We start from the raw sequence: 19,559 nt of genomic DNA, 5'->3' as shown, positions 1-19,559 counted from the left end.
TTTATTCACCTCTGTTTTTCTTTGTAGTTTCCTTTGAAATGTCCCCTTTGACCTATGGGTTACTTAGAAGTGTGTGTTACTTTCTGCGTATTCTGAGGTTGTCCTGCTGTCTTTCTGTGACTGACTTTTAGTTGATGTCATTTCGACCAGAAGCCCCTGGCCTGAGGCTCATGGAAGAGACCCCGCATAAGGGGCAGGCTCTGCCCAGGAACCTGAGCACTGGGGGTCCTCCTGTCGTGGCCACAGGTCCTGGGAGGAGGTCAGAAGGCTGGGATCTGGCGCTGGGCTCAGGAGAGCTGGAGGGAGCTGGCCCCCCAGCCTTGCCCCTGCTGACTCCTTGGGGCCCTCCTGCACCAGCAGCCCTGCCAGCCTCCTCCTCTTCAGAGCACAGACTCTGGGCGCCTGATGCATGTTCTCCCGAGTGGAGGTCAGGGCCTTTCTCCCCTTGCCCGTCGGCCTCTGCACGAGCTAGGGAACCCCAGTACTCTCTACATCCCAGAGCACGTGAAGTCCCTGCTGTGTGCAGGCAGATGTGCCAGAACAGGAGGTCGACAGATCGCCAGATGCAGACTCAGTGAATCACTGAACTGTCCAGAGCCTCCCCCCAAGGAAAATGGGGCAGCGGTACCTCTCGGGACCCTGTGAGGAGTGTGTAGGATAAACCCCTTAGAGACAGCATTTCTGCTCTGCACAGCGGTCACTACAGGGCTGCGGGCAGTCCTGTGGGGCACAGCACACCCCCGTCCACTGCACCTCCAGTGCCCAGACCACGCCCAGCCCGCTAGAGCCCCAAGGAAGCTCAGATGAACACATGGTGGTCGGAAGAGTAAGACTGTCCTTCCATCGGCCGGAAATGGATGGCCCTCCAGAGGGGCAGCTGGAGGAATGTGGTAAGGAACCCCTTGAGAGTCTGGGCAGGTTTAGGAAAACCCTGGGGGGCGGTGTAGCACCTGGGCACTGCAGTGGGTGGCCACTGACTGCACTGAGTCCCTGGTGAAAGAGGAGGGGGCTGTCCAAGGGGCCACCAGCTCCGTCCCTCGCCATGAGGTCAGTTAACTCCACTGATCTCTGGAGGGAAGCATGCTCTGCCTTCCTCCTTCTGTCTCCTGCCTGTGCCCCAGAAGCAGACCCCGCAGAGCACGGGAGGCCTGGAGCCCGCGGTGGACCACGTGATCAGGCCCCCTGTGTCCAGGACAGGCAGGCAGGTCGGAGGGACTTGGGACAAAGGAGGCCCCAGCCAGACTCTCCACTCTGGGATTCTTCACAGTCTTTGAGCTCAGAAGTTTCTCTTCTATCCACAAATAACATTTTAATTAGTGACCAGTGGCCTGTAACTTTCTGCACTGTGGCTGTCACCCTTCTCCTGCTCAGTTGCAGGACCAGAGGCTGCGGATGAGTGGACACCTGCATTTCACCCACCTGACGGCAGAGACCTCACGGCCGAGGGCGGGAATGTGGGCACGCTCCACTCTCAGCAGCTGACGTCTCCACAGTTTCTAGACCAGGGAGGAGGGCCTAGAAGGGTGTTTGCCCACCTGGTGGTGCCCCTGCTGGAATGAATGGCTCCCCTGGCCACCCTGTCCTTCTGCTGCACTGGGCCGGGGCCACCTGGGCACCTGGGCGCCCAGCCTCACTTCCAGAGCCCTGAGCCAGTGTGCAGTGAGACGGAGATCTCAGGCTGGCGAGAAAATCTGCTTTACGAGAAAAAACTCCCACGCATCAGGGTGGGACACACACATAATACACAGTGCCACACACCACACACTCACATACACACACACACACACACACACACCACACTCACTCACATATGCGTGCACATAACACTAATACACACACTCATGCACACACACACAGGTGCCCAGAGGGCTCTCTTGTGGACACGGCATGACACCCCACACCTCGGAAAGTCTCTCAGTCACCCCGTCATAGGCTCTCACCATCGGATCCTTTTCAAACAAGTATAACAAAAGGTGTGTTTTCATACAAAAAACAAAAACAGCAGAAGTGAGTGTTTTCAGCTCATCCCAGGCCTGTGAAGTGCAGGTTCATTAGCGGCGCCTGCATCAATTACCGAGGCTCCACCGGTGGGTCTGACATGAAAAATCACTGTTATTATAGCCACTATGGATTGTCAGCGATTAGCCAAGAAACTAGTATATTACCCTAATTTAATTATCGCACCACCTGATGTTTATGATGATCACTAACAGTACTTATTTCTGAAATGAAACGTGCTGTTCTCTAATTGTTCACAGTTCAAAAGAAACAGCTAGAGGACGCTTCCAACCATTAAGGAAACGATATTTTAAAGATGAACATACTGTGTATGTTTGTACTTTAAGAAAACGGACTCTGGTAACGTTTGGGGAAATTAGTGAGAATTTACTAATTCCCAGAAGAAAAACCGTTGTGTCCGATGGTGCCCGGCGGAGTCTGCCGGACCTCCCGGCAAAGGCTTGCGCACGGCTCCGAGGGACCCAAGCAGCCTGGGAGCGCAGACCCGGCCCAGCCCTGCTCCCCACCAGCTGGCGCCCACCTCCTCTGCCCCGATGCCTCTGTCCTGAGAGTGTGGCTGTGTGGCACAGAGAAGCAGCGGGTAAGCTCCGTGCAGGCTGGCTCCCCCGCCAAAGGTGCCCCTCCCTGCTGCCAGCTCCCCTGTGGAGCACGTGGCTTGAAGTGGCCTTCAAGAGACTACTGACCTTCAAAGAAGGTGGGGATCCCCGACCCGGTCTGAGAAAGAGCCGGGGCCTGCTAGCCAAGCACAGCCGTGAGCTCCAGGCCTGGCCCTGCACCCCTGGGGCCCCGGGAAGCATCTCAGCCTTGGGCCTCTGCCCCTGTGTGACACGGGGCCACTGATGCCCTCGGCCAGGGTGTGGGGAGAGGGAGCCCCTGATACAGAATATCCCGCACATAGGGCACTCAGCCACGGTCCTCTGGGCGCCAGCTCGGAGCCAGGCCCTGTACTACTCGGGGGAAAGCAGGGCAGGGCCAGGAAGAGCTGAGAAGGCCAACAGCTGGGCTGACTCCGGCTCAAGTCTCCGCAGGGTGTCACGCAAGAACTGGGCTCCAGAGGAGAATGTGTTTGTCCCAGCCCACGGGGACGGGGTCCTGGACCGAGGACAGAGGCCACACAAGCTCTAGGGGCCACGTGGATGAGAGGGTGTCAGGCAGAGCTGGGGAGGAAATCTAGGTCCCCAGGGAGACTGGACATTACTGAGATGTGACCCCCAGGAGCTGCAGACAGAGGGAGGCATCCTGCTCGGGCCAGGCGGAGGCACAAACAGGAAAAAGGGAGTGAAATGTCATCCAGTTGTTCCCCCGATACACTGATGGGGCTCCCACTGTGTGTGCTCCTGCGACCTTGCTCCCTGTCTGTCTAACTGACTCTAAAGCTTGAAGGCGATTAAAGATCAATCCGTGCAGTACGCGGCGCTGTAGCTGTTTCTCTCCGCACAGCCTAGCAGCTGCTGCGGTTATAGTGTCTTCTTCACAAGTCCGAGGTCAGAAAGGAGCAGTGTCCTGGCATCAGGGACAAATGGATCCTCTTTTCTCCTGCCCCCCACATTGTCGATGGTGTCTAGCCACGATTTCCAGATCATTCTTGGTTTTCCTCAACTTTCCAGTTGCCTCTCCCTCTTTCCTATTGGGAGAAGAGCATCTGCCTTCCTGAGCCCATCACCGCCATCACCAGCTCTCCCATCCCCCCGCCTGCGGCTGGACTCCTCCTCTACCTCCTTTGGGACACGTTCCTCTGGGTCCCCTGACAGCTTGGCTGCGTTGGGTGCTGCTCCCAGGGCTGCTGCAGGCCAGCCTCTTGGCCCCTGTGCTGCTCCGTCTCTCACCCCACACACTTACTGCTCATCCTTAGGTTTCACCTTCCTCACCTGGAGGAAGTCCCTCAGAACCTCAGGAAGGGCGCACAGAGGGGCATTTCCCAGAGCCCTTTGTGCGGCAGAAAATGCCTTTATTTCGTCTTAACATGTATTTGGTCTTAATTCACCTGCCACTGAGATGGGGATTATATAATTTTGCGCAGACCTGCGAAGGCACCCTCCTTGTCTGCTGGTCCCAGGGTCAGCTAGAGCGCTGATGCCAGCCTGACTCTAGTCCCTTTGTGGATAATTGGTTTTTCCCACTGTCTCTCTCTCTCTGTCTCTCTCTCTCTCTGTCTCTGTCTGTCTCTCTCTCTGTCCCTCTGTCTCTGTCTCTCTGTCTCTCTGTCTCTGTCTCTGTCTGTCTCTCTTGCTCTACAGTTTCCACGTCTGCATATGAATCTCATCTATTCCCTGGGGCTCCGTGGACCTCCCTTCAGCTCTGACAACTATGCCCCCATTATTTCCATCCCCTCTGTTTCTTGTTCTCTTTTCCTTTTACTGCACTGATCCTCTAAACTCCCTAAAACCTTTGTCTTTTTCTGCGTTCCGAGAGGGTCCTTCCTTTACCTTCCAGTCTCCTTACCGAGTGGGTGAGTGAGGCCATGGATGTGCCCTGTGGGATGGATCACAGGAGGGCAGGAACGGAGGAAGAGAGGCCTTTTCGGTAGCCAGGTGAGGGTTGGGCGGTGCTGCTAGGAAGATGGCCATGAAAATAGAGAAAGGTGAGCAGAACTGGGATACATTTTGAGAGAATCAATAGTACTTGCAGGTGGATTATCTGGGAGGAGAGAAAGATAAGGAAAAAATCAAAAAATACTCCAAGCTTTCGTCCTTGGCAGCTAAATGAATAATTTGCTCTTTTCTGGCTGAGAAGGGCTGGGGAAGATTAGGTTTGGGGTAGGGGTGGGACTGGGGTGGGCAGGAGAATCAAGATGCCCTTTGGAGCTTCCCTGGTGGCGCAGTGGTTGAGAGTCTGCCTACCGATGCAGAGGATGCGGGTTCGTGCCCTGGTCCGGGAAGATCCCACATGCTGCGGAGCGGCTGGGTCCGTGAGCCATGGCCGCTGAGCCTGTGCGTCCGGAGCCTGTGCTCCGCAACGGGAGAGGCCACAACGGTGAGGGGCCCGCGTACCGCAAAAAAAAAAAAAAAAAAAAAAAAATGCCCTTTGGGGACACATTAAGTTTGAGATGTGTGTTAGCCATAAAGGCGAAGTTTCCCCAGACATACAGAGCTGGAATTTCAGGGGAAGGCCTGGGACAGAAGACACGGGGAGACAGCAGGGTGTAGAGTGGTATGAGGCCAGAAGTTCAGGTTCAATATTACATGCTGCCTTGATATCTGGGGGGAACCACGGGCGTTTTGAGTAGCTTACCCACAAGTCCCTTCCCCACTCTGCACCTGCAGAAAAGCCCCCAAACAGCCTCCTTACGGAGGGCCAGGTGCCTGCTTATCTCTGAGCAGTGAACTTCCGTCTCCTGCCAGCCTGTGGGATAGTCAAACAAGCTCATCACATCCTTCCATGGAGCCAGGAGTCACCACCCCCCTTGATACTATGAGGCCTCCTGGCTGTCCCCTCTGTCCCCAAGTGCACAGCATCCTCCCCCAGGGCCGTGAGTCTGGGTGACCTCAGTGTCATGTGTCCTGTACTCAGCTATCCCATGACCCTAGGGCAGGACCCCTCCCTCACTCAGTAGGGGCGATACTTAAAGTGGTAGGGGGTCAGTACTCACCCAGGGAGGGCATAGCCAGGAGACCTGAGGCCCAGAAACAGTCCCTGCAGTCCCCAAAGTTCACACAGAGGACGAGGAGCCTGGGGGCTGCTGGAGGGGCACCTTGGAAAGAAGGAAGGAAACAGAGAAAAGGGGACACAGAAAAGGAGGCGTGTGGGCTTGCTGTTCATCCCCCCACCGTCCAGCACTGATTTCCTCAGAGCCCAGGAGGCCAGAGGGGCTCGTCTCGGGAAGAGACCACGTGCTGGTCAGGCTGCCGCAGGGGGCAAGGCCAGGCGAGGGCGCAGGAGAGGAGAGGGGTCGCGGCTCTGGGAGCGGCTGGGCCGTGTGCACGAGGGGATGTGTTGGCCACATGTCTGTCTCCACGGGACTGAGTTCACCGCCGGCCGAGGCTGCTTCTCGTTTGCACCCAGACCCCCGCATGCGCCCTCTTGCCAGCCCTCACCAGCGGGGTCACGGTCGCTCCAGGTGTAAAGGTGTAGGTGGGCTATTCACCCGCGGCCTTCCCAACCCACCTCTGATTGTCACAGAAAGCATGTTACGTGTCCACCTGTGTGTCCCACAACCAAGGGCTCTGTGACCGTCAGACACCAGCAGCTCCTGGGAAGGAGCTCAGAGGCTGGGCCGACTCGTCTCCTGGGAGGAAGCTGCAGAAGCCTGCGGTCGCGCTCTCCGAAAATCAGTTCTCTCCCAGAGCTGAGGCTGCGTGTGACGCTTTTCCATCCCACCCTCAGCAGTCAGAGCGGATGCGTGACCTGCTGATGGTCCATCTCCTAGAGCGCCGATGGGCTTTGCTCTGTCTGAAGGTAATGCGGCCCCAAGTGCCAAGGCAGTCCCCACGGGACACCGGCCATCACCGCGGAGCCCAGCACTTGGATCGGCGGGGCCTCACCCCGCGGGGCCCCTGAGAGGCTGAACGCAGCTCCCTTGGGGCTGCCAGGCCAGCAGCACAACTGGCCCAGCCACCCTGCAAAGTCCCAGGAGCAGAGGCCGCCGGGGGCTGCACCCCTGCCCAGCGTCCACAGGGCGGCCGTCGTGCAGCCGGCGATGGGGACGTGGTCGACGCCTTCTCCACGGGGTCAGGGCAGCTGTGAAAATTCCCTGTGGCTCCGGGCAAAATACCGAGAAGCAGCAAGAAGCCCAATCACCCGCTGGCGAGACCTCATCAGCCTGGGCAGAGTCAACTTGTGTGTTTCCTTTAAACCAATCTTGTTTCAAAACAAGTATCTCTCGTCGGGCAGGACATGCATCTCTACCACTTGGCCGGGATGCCGGTGGGACTACAAGCCAGGTTGCCGGGGCACCTGGGGGACCCGCCTCCCAGGAGGAACATCTGTCAGCGGGGTTCAGGGAGGCTCTGGGCTCTGAAGCGCTTGCGTTTGGATTTCCCACCGTGCTGTCTGTCACCGATCCAGGCGTGTCCCGTGAGCGAGACACGAGGCTCTGCAGGTCTGCCCGCCGTGTCTCCTCCCGTGGCACCCAGCGAGGACTCAGGGGCTATGGTTCCCTGGAGCCCACGGGCCCAGCCCAGGGACATGTTTCTTGCCCCCATGGGGTTAGTCTCAGCCTCTGGAGCCCAAGGATGTGACTTCTGGGGGCTCCGTCCTGGCTGCCTCCTTTCCTGCTCTTCCCTGAGGCTGCCCGCCCGCAGCCGTGGAAACTCTTTTACCAGCTGACTGATATCTGGGTACAGATTCTTGCCACAGAAGTGCACTCTCTCCCCGTGGTTGACGTAAGTAATTCTGCCCCGGCAGCCATCACGTCGGTCTTGCTGGCGGCTGGTGGCAGGAGGGTCCCAGCCGTCCCTCTCCTGAGCCACAGCCACCCTCCCCGGGGGCCTCGACCCTGCTTCCCGCTCCATCGTCCCTTCTCCTCCGATGCCATCACCGTTCCCATCTCTCAGGTTTGCTGTGTCCATGGCAAAACCCTCCGAGGGCCTAGAGAGTCGAGCCTGCCTCCCGGGCCACTGCGAGCACAGGCATGAGCGGCCTGTGGTCACTCACAGGCCAGGCCAGGCCCCTGGTCTCTGTTTTGTGTCCAGGTACAATGTAAATAGAAGCATCTGTTGTTCAAAGAAAAACTTATTCATTCTACCAAATACTTTTTGCTTTCTAGGGATGCACCCTTTTTCTATGTCAGAAAAAAACAACATATTTATCTTCAACCTCAGATGTCCTGACAATGTCTAATTAAACTGCCACTTATGGGAGAAAATGTTTTAAACACATTTCCTTGTGACTCAGGGAGTCGTTGATTATATAAATGTGTTAGGGAATAAAGTGATGAATCTGTCATTTAAGCATATCACATGAGGGCAAAGCCGGCCGCTCGGAGGAACAGAGTGGACCCAGGCAGCAGAAGGACAAAGGTGGGTCTGAGACAGGGTATCGTGGTACAGTTACAGGTGAGGGGGTGGGCAGCCCCCCTCTGTGGTCGGTGCCGTTGCTGGCAATGTCCCCTGACAGCCAAGGGTGCCCCCCCGGGCCCCCCGAGGGACCAGAGTAGAGTGGGAACCACTGGAGCTTGTAGAGACCCCACTGCTTACCGTCCACCTAATCCTGAGCCAGAATGCGAGCCCAGGAACCAGTTTTGTATTTTTCTGGTTTTGAATTGCACTGGCGGATTCTGCTGTCCAGCAGCTTCAGAAAACCAGCTGTTGAAGGTGGGGTCCTTTCTCCTAAGGACCAGACACTAAATATTTTTGGCTTAGCTGATCACACAGTCTCTTGCAAGGTGGCTGAGTCTCAGTGAGACTATTGACAAAGGAAGCAGCAGCACTTGGGCTCAGCTCGCTGACCCCTCGCCTCTGGAAGGTGCTTTAAGATGCAGACAGAGGAGAGTGGGGAGAAAGCAGAGGACATGGGACACAGACTCTCCATCCCCGGTACTGACGTCAGTAGTCTTATTATAACTTTATAATCCTATTTTCATATGTACAAATAGTCAACGATATGACTGTAAAAACAAAGCATTTTTGTAAATTAAACACAAACCAAATACAACAGCAACAAAATTCAAATTAAAAATGTAAATCCACGGTAGCAGACGATGCTGTTATGCTGACACTTAACTGCCTTGTGGGAACTCAGTCCCATCACTTTCCTCCTGCCACCCTCCTCCGTGTGGGTGCCCTTGACAGCACACGGTTTCCATTCGGCACACACATCACGAACACGTCGAGCGTGTGTGTGTTCTGAGCACACGGGCCTGTGGTCACGAGAAGAGACCGGAGCTCAGGCGCTGTGGTCACCTGGCGGAGCTTGGAGCGGGCGCGCATGTGTGTGGTGTGTGCATGTGTGCGTGTTATGTGTGTGTGTTTGCCTGTGTAGTGTATGCATGTTGTGGTGTGTGGGGGTGTTGTATGTGTGTATTGTGTGTGGTGTGTGCATGTACACTTGCATTAACATCAACATGAAAACAAAACTGCTTTAATTTCCACAGAGAACTGTGCCCAGCCCTGACTACAGCCCACGGCCCGGTTTTGGGACACGTACAGAAATTCACTCATTCAAGCCCTGGAACTGGCGAGTGCTTTGGGGAGGGGCCGTGGGGAAGGTCTGGGTGGGGGTGAGGGTCGGGACTCCAATCAGTGTGACAGGGCCACAGGCTGGAAGGACTGCTGGGGCCTTGGGGGCACCCGGACACAGCAGCAACTTCCCCAGGCCGCAGGTCCCCGGCGCCCACTTCACTGATTCCCACCTCGGCTCCCATCGGCAGCCGCAGCAGCAAAGCCATGTTCTACTCTCAAAAAACAGAAACCGTGGTAGGTCACATGCAGAGCGAGACTGGCAGCCCTCATCCCTCCCTGGGACCCTGGTTTCCTGCTTCGATACCATCGGCCGCCAGGGTGGCAGCTGAGCCCGGCCAGAGAGCCCCCTTCTCCCTGGGAACCAGGCGCTGAGGTCACAGCGGGGCCACCCCAACTTGCAGCCACTCCGTGACTTCGGGCAGACGTCAGAAACCCCTTGCTTCTCATCTGCAAAGTGGGGACAGCGCAGCGTCACCCAGGCGTGTCACGCCACCTGCCAGGCCGCTGTGCGCCCTGAGTGAACACGTGGCACACGCGGGGTCTGGAGGCCCCTGGGGCCCCCGGTGGGTCGTCAGCTCTGAGCTGTGGGGTGCGGGGCTGAGAGGGGGTCTGAAGCTCTGAGGTCACCTGACGCTCTCACGTCCACAGCTGTGGGTCCTCAGAGCAAGGGGCAGTCCTGTCCTTCTCTGCACCTGAAACCAGCTCACAGCGGCTTGGAAAACACTGCAGTGAAAGAGGGGAGGGATTCCCCAGGAAACAGGATTTCCGCCTGGATTCGTGAGGCATGCCTGTCTGGGGTGCCCAGGCTGTGCTGTGCCCACACGCTCACACACACACACACACACACACACACACACACGCACGCACGCACACACCCGTCCAGCCAGGGGGGACGCTGGGTGGGGCGTCAGAGAGGGGACCCTGGTGCAGGAGCCCCAAGGGACAAGGGGGAGTGGGGAGAAGAGAAGTGTCTGCTGGAAAGTGAAACCCGTCGCCGTCACGATGGGTATAAATCCCCCAGCCCCTCCCACCAGGCCCATCAGGGCGTCTGAGTTGCACACGGTGCCTCCCTGGTCCCTAGGCTCCCAGGACACAGGCAGCCGGACCACAAGCAGAGGTAGTGCTGCTGCAGGGGGAGAGGCTGAGGGCCGAGGGTGGACTCAGCGGAACAGGGTCCCTGGGGGCCCGGGAGCCTCTCAGAGCGGCGTCCTCCCTCCCTGGTTCTCCTCTGGGTCACGCACAGCAGCAGGTGGTGAGGAGCCTTGGAACAAGGGACAAGGGGGAGGAAGGCTCAGGACGGTGGCCAAGCTCTGAAGGGGCTACAGGGACCGAGCCACTCATCCCACGTGACTCCCTCTACAAGTAGGGAGTCCTCCTATAAATAAGAGCAGGCGCTGGTCTCCAGACTGTTTTTATTATTGGTTTACTTTGTCCTCTCTGATATTGATGCAAAGATTTTTTGTCCGTCACCTAGAGACTCAATTATGACAATCACGCCTGGCTTACTGGTTGTCAACAGAAGCACCTGAGCTGGGGGGACTGCCCCCCCATCACCCTGGACTGCTGGCCACCCTGCAGGGTGAGGGACATTCCCATCAGGGGAGAGCTGTGAGATCACTAGGGAATATCAATGCACCTGTTCCTCAACCTCGGGCGATTCAGTCTCCGAGTCAGCCCCCCATGGAGATGGAAACTGAGAGGGGGGAGGTCACACAGACCCGGTCCTGACCCCTGTCCCACAGGGCATTGCCCGCTGCCCCACTGACCTTGCCTATTTAGGCACCTTCCATGGAGGTGACTCTTACAAAGGAATTTAATATCACATCCATTAAAACCCAGAAGAAAACCCCAGATGCCCTGTCACCATTGCAGAAGTTCTAGCAGTACCATAAAGTATCCTAGACATGTAGTGTCTAATTATTGCAGAGAAGTTAAAATTAACATGATTTGTCAATGCAATGATGGTATGCCCAGAAGATTCAAGAAAATCAGAGGAAAACCTATGAGAATTCATAAGAGTTCTGTAAAGCTGCTGAAAATATGACCATGTATATAAATCAATAGTTTTTCTACGTAGTAGCAATAATCAGGTGGGAGGGGGAAATCCCAATACCTTTCATTATAGAGGCAGAAAATATGCATTTTTGATAGGATTGTTTCTATAAAATTGAGAGATTTGTTTGTAAGAAAATTATACAAGTTTACTGAGACACGTGAAAGAAAAATAATAGAGGCATGCCATGGGTGGTAGAATAATACCCCCAAAACCCACCTCTTGATCCCCAGAACCCATGAGTACATGACCTTACGTGGCAAAAGGGATTCTTCAGCTGTGATGAAGTGAAGGATCTTGAGATGTGAGGCTGTCCTGGGTTACCTGGGTGGGCGTGGTGCCATCACAAGAGTCCTTATAAGAGGGAGGCAGGAGACTGGTGTCAGAAAAAGGAACTGAGAGGACAGAGCAGGGGTCAGAGAGATGGTGAGCTGGAAAACATACACTTGGGGCTTTGAAGTTGGAGGAGGGGCCGCAAGCCAAGGGATGCAGGGCCTCCACGTGCTGGAAAAGGGGAGGGAACCTATTCTCCCCCAGAGCCTCTGGGAGGAAGCAGCCCCACCACCCACTTCAGACTTCTACCTCCGGAGCTGTAAAATAATACATGTGTGTTGTTTTAAGGCACTGAATTTGTGGTAATTTATTACAGTAGCAACAGGAAAAAAGTACATGATTTTTAAGGAAAAGAGAGGAAAGGAAAAATGTATAAAACTGAACTCTTTCCAAAGTTATTTATAGGTTTACCATATTTGAATTAAAATCCAAGCAAGTTTTTGATTAATATGACATGATTATAAAATAATCTTGAATAAATAGGTAGAAAGTTGAGAAGACTTTGAAAAGTAAAAAAGCAATAGCGGGGTGCCAGGCCTCCCATTTTAAAGCATATTCTGAAACCTGGATGCTGTACCCGGGATGGTGCTGCTGCAGGGGGGAGGGGGAGGGGGAGGGGAGGAGAGAGGGAGGAGGAGGGAGGGGAGGGGAAGGAGGAGGGGGAGAGGGGAGGGGGAGGGAGGGGAGGGGCGAGGAGGGGGAGGAGGGGAGGGGGGGAGGGGGAGGAGGGGAGGGGGAGGAGGGGAGGGGGAGGAGGGGAGGGAGGGGGAGGAGGAGGAGGGGAGGGAGAGGGAGGGGAGGGGGAGGGGAGGGGAGGTGGGGGAGGGGAGGGGAGGGGGAGGGGAGGGGAGGGGGGAGGGGAGGAGGAGGAGGGGAGGGGAGGGGGGGAGGGGAGGAGGAGGAGGGGAGGGGAAGGAGGAGGAGGGGAGGGAGGGGGAGGGGAGGGGGAGGGGAGGGAGGGGGAGGGGAGGGGAGGGGGAGGAGGGGAGGAGGAGGAGGGGGGAGGGGGAGGGGACACCCTGCAAGGCTCTCCCCTCTGGTGACTGCACAGAGAAAAGCAAGTGCATCTGGTTGTCACTGTTCAGGAAACAAAATGCCATCTTTCCTGTCACATCAGTGAAAATGTAAAAAAAAAAAAAACGGAAAAGGAAAAGCGTGCCCCTGCTGCTGCTGTACGGGGTTCCACAAGGAGCCAGCTGTCTGAGGTGCCTGGCAGGGGGAGGGGGAGGGGGAGGTGCAGGGGGAGGGAGGGAGCACGGGCTCAGCCGGGCAGCAGGGGCGGCTGTGTCTCGGGAGCCCTCTCTGGGGTGAATTGGGGTTGGACGTGGGGGGTCCAGGACAGGGTCCTTGCAGGCTTTGGAGAAGGACCTGTGAGGCTGCAAGACCCTGGGGGGCAGCACTTGGGTCTGAAGGGAGTGGGGTCACGATGATGCTGGCCGCCCCCCTGTGGGTCTGGTAGTCGGGGCATTTGGGATCCAGCTCAGGGTCAGCCAGAGGCTGGGCAGAGCCCGTGGCCACCCCGGGGGAGATGTCCAGGGGGCGGTGGGCCCTGCTGGGAGGAGAGGTGGTGGGTCTGGCGGTAGGGGTGGTCTGTGAACATGACAAGCCTTGGCCATGAGTGGGAGGGCAGAGGGGAGCAAGGCCTGACCTTCAAGGGCGGGCGAGGACCCAGCTCGCAGCAGCCAGGACAGGGGAGGGGCGCCCACCGCGGGGCACGTGAGGCCCTTGGGGAGAAACACGCTGCCTCTGCTCCTTGCCCCTCAAGTCTTTCAGCAGAAATAAAAGAAGCTTAATTACTTTTTAAAAATTTGGCTGATGCTTTTATATTTAAATGTTAACCAGGAAGGAAGCCAGATCCTTGACATTAAAATGAGCTGTGCCCTCCACGCAGGGAGATGTCCAAGGTCACCCAGCACTTGAAGGGTTCTGCGTCATCAGGGCTCCGGCACCCTCCTCCCTGCGCACCTGTCTCCACTGGTTTTCAGGGTTTCAGGGCCTTTAGGTCAAAACTGTGGAAAGATTGTCGAGAGCCATGAGGTTCTGGGGTTTGGTTTGAGATCACAGGCAGGAAACGAGGGAGGGGAGGCTGCAGTGCCTGGAAAGAGGGCGGCCCTGCAGGGTCCCCAGCTGCCCCCTATTGCCAGCACTCCTGTGATGCTAACGCAGACCAAGCCGCCAGCACAGAGACAGAAACCACTCCCATCTGCGGAGGCTGTGCTGCCTGCCAGGCCCTGTTCTCAGGGCTGGACCACCACCCTCCCGGCAGCCCTCAGAGGCAGGGAGTCCCAGCACCCGCACTGCACCGACAGTCAGGGAGGTGCAGTCACAGCCCGAGGTCAACTGCAGACGCCGGTGCAGACGTGGACACTGTGGCCAGACCAGTGCCTGAGTCCTTGGCCGCTATTCCAGGAAGGAGACCAGTAGGGCCTGAGTCCCCGCCGGACACCCTGCAGCAGGACCCCACCTGTCCGTAGCAGGTACCTGACGCATTTTCTTGGTCATCAGGGGCACGGACACCTGGAGAGACACGAGGTGGCCTGGGGGTGAGGGGTGCTCTGCTAGCATGTGGGCCTCTGGGCTCCTGCATGGGGACGGGGTGCAGAGACGCCTCCTCCTTGTAAAGTAGGGAGAGGACTCCCAGTCAGCCCGCACTTGTGGGAAGGACCCCAGGGGAAGTCCAGACTCCTTGGCGACGTGGGTGGGGGGGCCCAAGGGCGAGGAGGGAGTGGGGCCGTCCTGCCACCGGGTCGGGGTGTAAGCCCTGTGCTGGCCGTGGACCAAGTTACCGCCGGGCTGAGGCCACAGGAGCAAAGGCACGAACGCCCACAGACAAACAGAGGCAGTAAGTGCCGTTTCCCTCCATCTGAAAGCTGGGTGGGCTCCACTCAGAGTGCTGAGCGGCAGGCTCAGCTCCTGGACTTTGACAGGATGGAACCCTTGGTCCAGGGCTGGGAGGAGAGGCTGGGAGGGCGGGGCTGCAGCGTCAGCATCCAGCGTGAGGGCCCAGGTGTTCATGCATCCAGTCAACAAACGTCCACTGCGCTCCTACCTAGGGCTGTGCACCTGGCCGTGACCAAGACACGGCCCCTCCCCGAGGAGCTCACAGGCCAGGACCCCGAGGGCAGCCTTGGCATCCCCCAAGCACCAAGGAAGGATTTTAGCAGCCCCAGGTACCCAGGAAGACGCCCCATAGGAGGCGACCTTGAGCAAAGGGTGAGGGAGAAGTGAAGCCTGAACAACCTCGCCCACTCCCAGGCACCCCCATCGCCATGTCACCCACAAGCACAACGCCCCCCCCACCAGGCGCACTCGTGGCTGGGACCTGGGACTCCTGGGCACACCAGGGCTCCCGCCTCACTGCCTTCGCACACTGTTTCCTCTGCCAGGAGAGGCCTCCTGTCCCCCTGTGCCTGTCAGATGGGACAGGACGTGAGGGCAACATTTATTTTCATTTCTTTTTAAAACTCTGTATTGGAGTGTAATGTCCATTTAGCATAAGTGAGCAACTCAGTGACTTTTCACAAAGCAAACATTCCCCTGTAACAGGCACCCAGATCAAGAGACAGGACCGACCACTACCCACACTCCCCGCCATGCCCCTTCCAGCCACTACCCACTCTCTTCAGGATGTGACCACCATCCTCAGTTCTAACATCAGAGTGTGGCTCGTTTGGGTTTCTTTTAGAACAACTTTATTGAGATATCATTAATATACTACAAAATTCACTTTTTTAAGTGTACAATTCAAGAGGGTTGAGTATATTCACAGAGTTGTACAATCATCAGAACTATGTAATTTTGGAACAATGTATCACCCCAAAAAGAAACTTCACACCCTTATCAGTCACTCCCCGTTCTCTTCTTACCCAGCCCCAGCCCCTGGCGATAATCTACTTTCTCTATGGATTTGCCTGTTCTGGACATTTCCTGTAAGTAGCATCACTTTTGTCTTATTCCTGATTTTAAAGGTAAATTACTGACTCTTTCACCATTAGTTATGATACGTTAGCTGTGGGTTTTCAATAAATGGCCTTTATCAGGTGAGACTTTCTGTCCCACTTATAATTTATTGAATAATTTCATTATTAAAGGGTATTGGATTTTGTCAAATGATTTTTCTGCATCTGTTGAGATAATCATATGGTTTTTGTCCTTTATTCTATTAACATGGTGTATTACATTGACTGATTGTCAGATGTCAAACAAGCCTTGCATTTCTGAGATAAATCTCACTTGGCCATGGAGTACAATCCTTCTTATATGTTTCTAGATTCCACTTGCTATTGTTTTGTAGGTGAGTTTTGTGTCTAAATTCATAAGGGATATAGATCTTTAGTTTTCTTTTCTTGTGATGTCTTTGTCTAGTTACGGTATCTTAGTAATAATAGCATCAGAATGAGTTGTGACGAGTTTCCTCGCCTATATATTTTGAAAGAGTTTGTGGAGAATTTGCACTAATACTTCTTTAAATATTTTGTAGAATTTCCCAGAGAACCCAGCTTTTCATTTGAAGAAGTATTTTAATTACCCAATCAATATATTTCTTATAAGCTATAGGTCTTTGTTATAGGTCTTTTTTTATCTTCTATTTCTTCTTGAGTCAATTTTGGTAGTTTGTGTCTTTCTAGGAATTTGTCCATTTCATCTCATTTATGTAATTAACTGGCACACAAGTGCTCGTATGATTCTCTTATAGTCCTTTTATTTCTGCAGTGTTAATAGTAATGTCCCTTCTTTGATCCCTGACTTTAGTAATTTGAGTCTTCTTTCTCTTTTTTCTTTTGTTAGTCTAACTAAAGGTTTGTCAACTTTGTTGATCTTTTCAAACAACCAATTTTTGGTTTTGTTGATGTTGTCTATTCTATATTTTATTTATTTCCATTCTAATTATTATCTCCTCCAATCTGCTTGCATTGGATCTAGTTTGCTCTCCTGATTCTACTTTCTGAAGGTGGAAGGTTAGGTTATTGATTAGAAATCTTTCTTCTTTTCTGACATATGTGTTTACAGCTATAAATTTACCTCTAAGCACTGTTTTAGGTGTATCCAATAAGTTTTCGTACGTTTTGTTTTCATTTTCATTCATCTCAAAGTATTTTCTAATTTTCCTTGTGATCTCTTCTTTGACCCAGGGTTTATTTAAAAGGGTTTTGTTTAATTTGCATGTATTTGTGAATTTCAAAAATTTCATTCTCTTACTGATTTCTAGTTTTATTCCATTATGATCAGAGAAGGTACTTTGTATGATTTCAATCTTTCAAACTTTACTGAGGCTGCTTTTGTGGCCTTAACATATGGTTTGTCCTGGAGAAGATTCCACGTGCACCTGAGAATATGTGTGTGCTGCTGTTTTTTTTTGGGGGGGGGGGATGTCTAATAGACGCCTATGAGGACTAGTTTATGTATAGAATTGCTTGTGTCTTCTATTTCTTATTTATCTTCTGGCTGGTTTTATATCCAATATTGAAAGTGTGGTAGTCAAGTCTCCAACTATTACTGTTGAATTGTCTATTTCTCCCTTCAGTTATAAATCCGGGACGATCTCATCTCAAGATCCTTAATTTAATTACATCTGCAATGATCCAAATAAGGTCACGTTCTCGGGTACCAGGTGGTGTTGTGGAGGGCAGGGGGCCACCATTCAACCCACTCCAGGAGGGCACTGAACTAGACGTACAGACAGTAAGGACCTTGCCCGTCATGGAACTGTAAGAGGTCATGGGAGCCCCACTACTGGGCCCTCCAGCTGCCTCTCTTGGCTCCACCCACCAGAGCCTTGGGAACAGGTGGCTTATGAGGACCCCTTCCTCCAGTGTCCTACACATGGACCCTTGCTCTCACCTGCAGGGTGGCACCGGCACAAGACTTGGCCGAGTGACTTAGGTCCCTGCCTCCCCTTCAATAGTCCCACCAGCTGAGCACAGTGACCCCAGGTGAGGACTCTGCACTTCCCACCTCCAGCTTCCCCTGTGGGCTGGGGGACGTGTATGGGGGACCCATCAGGCCTGGACAGGTACTTATGTGAGCACCTGAGGATCAGAAGCAAGGGTACTTTGGGATAAAAGACTCTCAGCGATTTTTTTCTCCCCTTTCTGGTCTCCCTTTCCAAAGGCTTCAGCCATCACGACTCCAGGCAGAGGAGTCACCAAAGATCAAGGGCTTGCCTCTGAGCCCCCATCCTCCCAATGCGGTCGAAACTGCATCTACCCAGGAGCCCAGCCCAAGGGTGGGGTCCCCTACTCCCCTAGGCTTTCCTGCCCACCCTCCTTAGCCCAAGCAGACAACCATGGGAAACAGCCAAATTTGACTTCCTCTCCTACTGGCAGTTTCTATTCCAGTTTCCATGGAAACAGATATCTGAATGTGAGCAAGGAGGTGGGGAGCAAGATTCTTGAAAATAATGATAGTTGAAAAACTTTCATGGGCCTGTGCTTCCTGCAACAGGGGTTTCCATGGAAACTCAAGCCAAAGACAGACTAAAATGAGAAGGTGTTTGGTGTCCCCCACCACGGGTAACTGCTCTCGGGGGCAGGCGGCCTCGACCACAGCCCTCCACCCGAAGGGGATGCCCGCCACTTCCCAGCTAGGACGCAGGAGCATCCCTCCCAAATCACTGATGGGGCCATGTTCCTCCAAAGCTCACAGAGGAATGGACATGCCCTGAGGGAGGAAAGGAGGTGGGGCGGGGCAACTGCTTCCCATCCTGCAATAGGACCTGAGGCACCATTCTCCTCCACCCAGGACCACAAGGCCCGCGGCCCACGCTGCACACAAGCAGGGAGGAGAAGGAACTTCGAGATATAGGAGCCCTCCTCCCTGATCTGCATCACACACACACCACGCACACACATATACACACACATGTGATCACATACCCTGGCATCCACCTGCTTGCAGGCTGGCTCACTGACGGGTTGGGGGCCCACTTCACCTTCTCTGGCACCTGCCCTGGGTGGACCTGCGGCTTGGAGGATGGGAAGGCTCTGGCCAAGGGGCAGATAAAGCCAGGCAGCTGAGGATGCGGATACAGCCATGCCCATCTCATGGTCTCACTTTGAGATGGACGTTTGCTGCTGTCCCAAGACCTTGTCCAGAAGCGTGTCCACTGCGGGGCTGCGGCCAGGCATCTGCAGCAGCAGAGGGCAGCCACAGCACATGGCCCAAGGTCACAGCTGCCCGTGGATGCTTGTGGCCTGATGGCAGTGATTCCCAGTAGGAAGCGGTCACCCTGGGCTCGCCACACCCTCTCAGCATCCTGCCACAAGACTCCGCAGAATGGACGCAGCTTGGGCCTGGCGGCCCTGCCCTGGCCTAAAAGTAAAGAGTCCGAAGTTCTCTCCACATCCTCTGGTCTCCTCTTCCGTTAAACAAAACACCTACGAGGTCTTTCTCCTTTTAACAAGGTCCCAAGTCGTTAAAGTAACTCCTTGATTTCAAAGCAGTTGAACGCTTGGTTACGCTCCTCTTCACTTCCCACCACAAAAGTCACATTGGAAGGCAACACTACAGTCAAGAAGCAGTGGGTTTCCCTGGTGGCGCAGTGGTTGAGAGTCCGCCTGCCGATGCAGGGGACACGGGTTCGTGCCCCGGTCCGGAGAGATCCCACATGCCGCGGAACAGCTGGGCCCGTGAGCCATGGTCACTGAGCCTGCGCATCCGGAGCCTGTGCTCCACAACGGGAGAGGCCCGCATACCATGAAAAAAAAAGAAGAAGAAGAAGCAGTGAACACGCTGTGTCCACGGGGGTGTGCTGGGCTGTCACTCACTGGAGGTCATGTCTGTGCCCTTCACACGTGCCCCCCTCAGACTCTCAGAATCCAGAGGCCTCCTGCTGCATCCCCTTGGGACAGAGGAGGACACCAGGGTCTGCACTCGCTACGTTCACCCAACCCGCCGCATGGGAGCTACTGCAGAACCGGCACTTTGTACCAGCCCCGCTAGACACGCAGGGCAGGAACGCTCTTCCTAAAGGAAACATGCCTCGCAGTCTCCCTCTTTCATTAACATTTGAAGTAAACATCTGTACTTAGTGCATC

Source organism: Mesoplodon densirostris, chromosome 1 (genome assembly GCF_025265405.1).
Source record: "Mesoplodon densirostris isolate mMesDen1 chromosome 1, mMesDen1 primary haplotype, whole genome shotgun sequence".
In the NCBI taxonomy this organism is placed as follows: Eukaryota; Metazoa; Chordata; class Mammalia; order Artiodactyla; family Ziphiidae; genus Mesoplodon; species Mesoplodon densirostris.
This window is presented reverse-complemented; position numbering follows the sequence as displayed.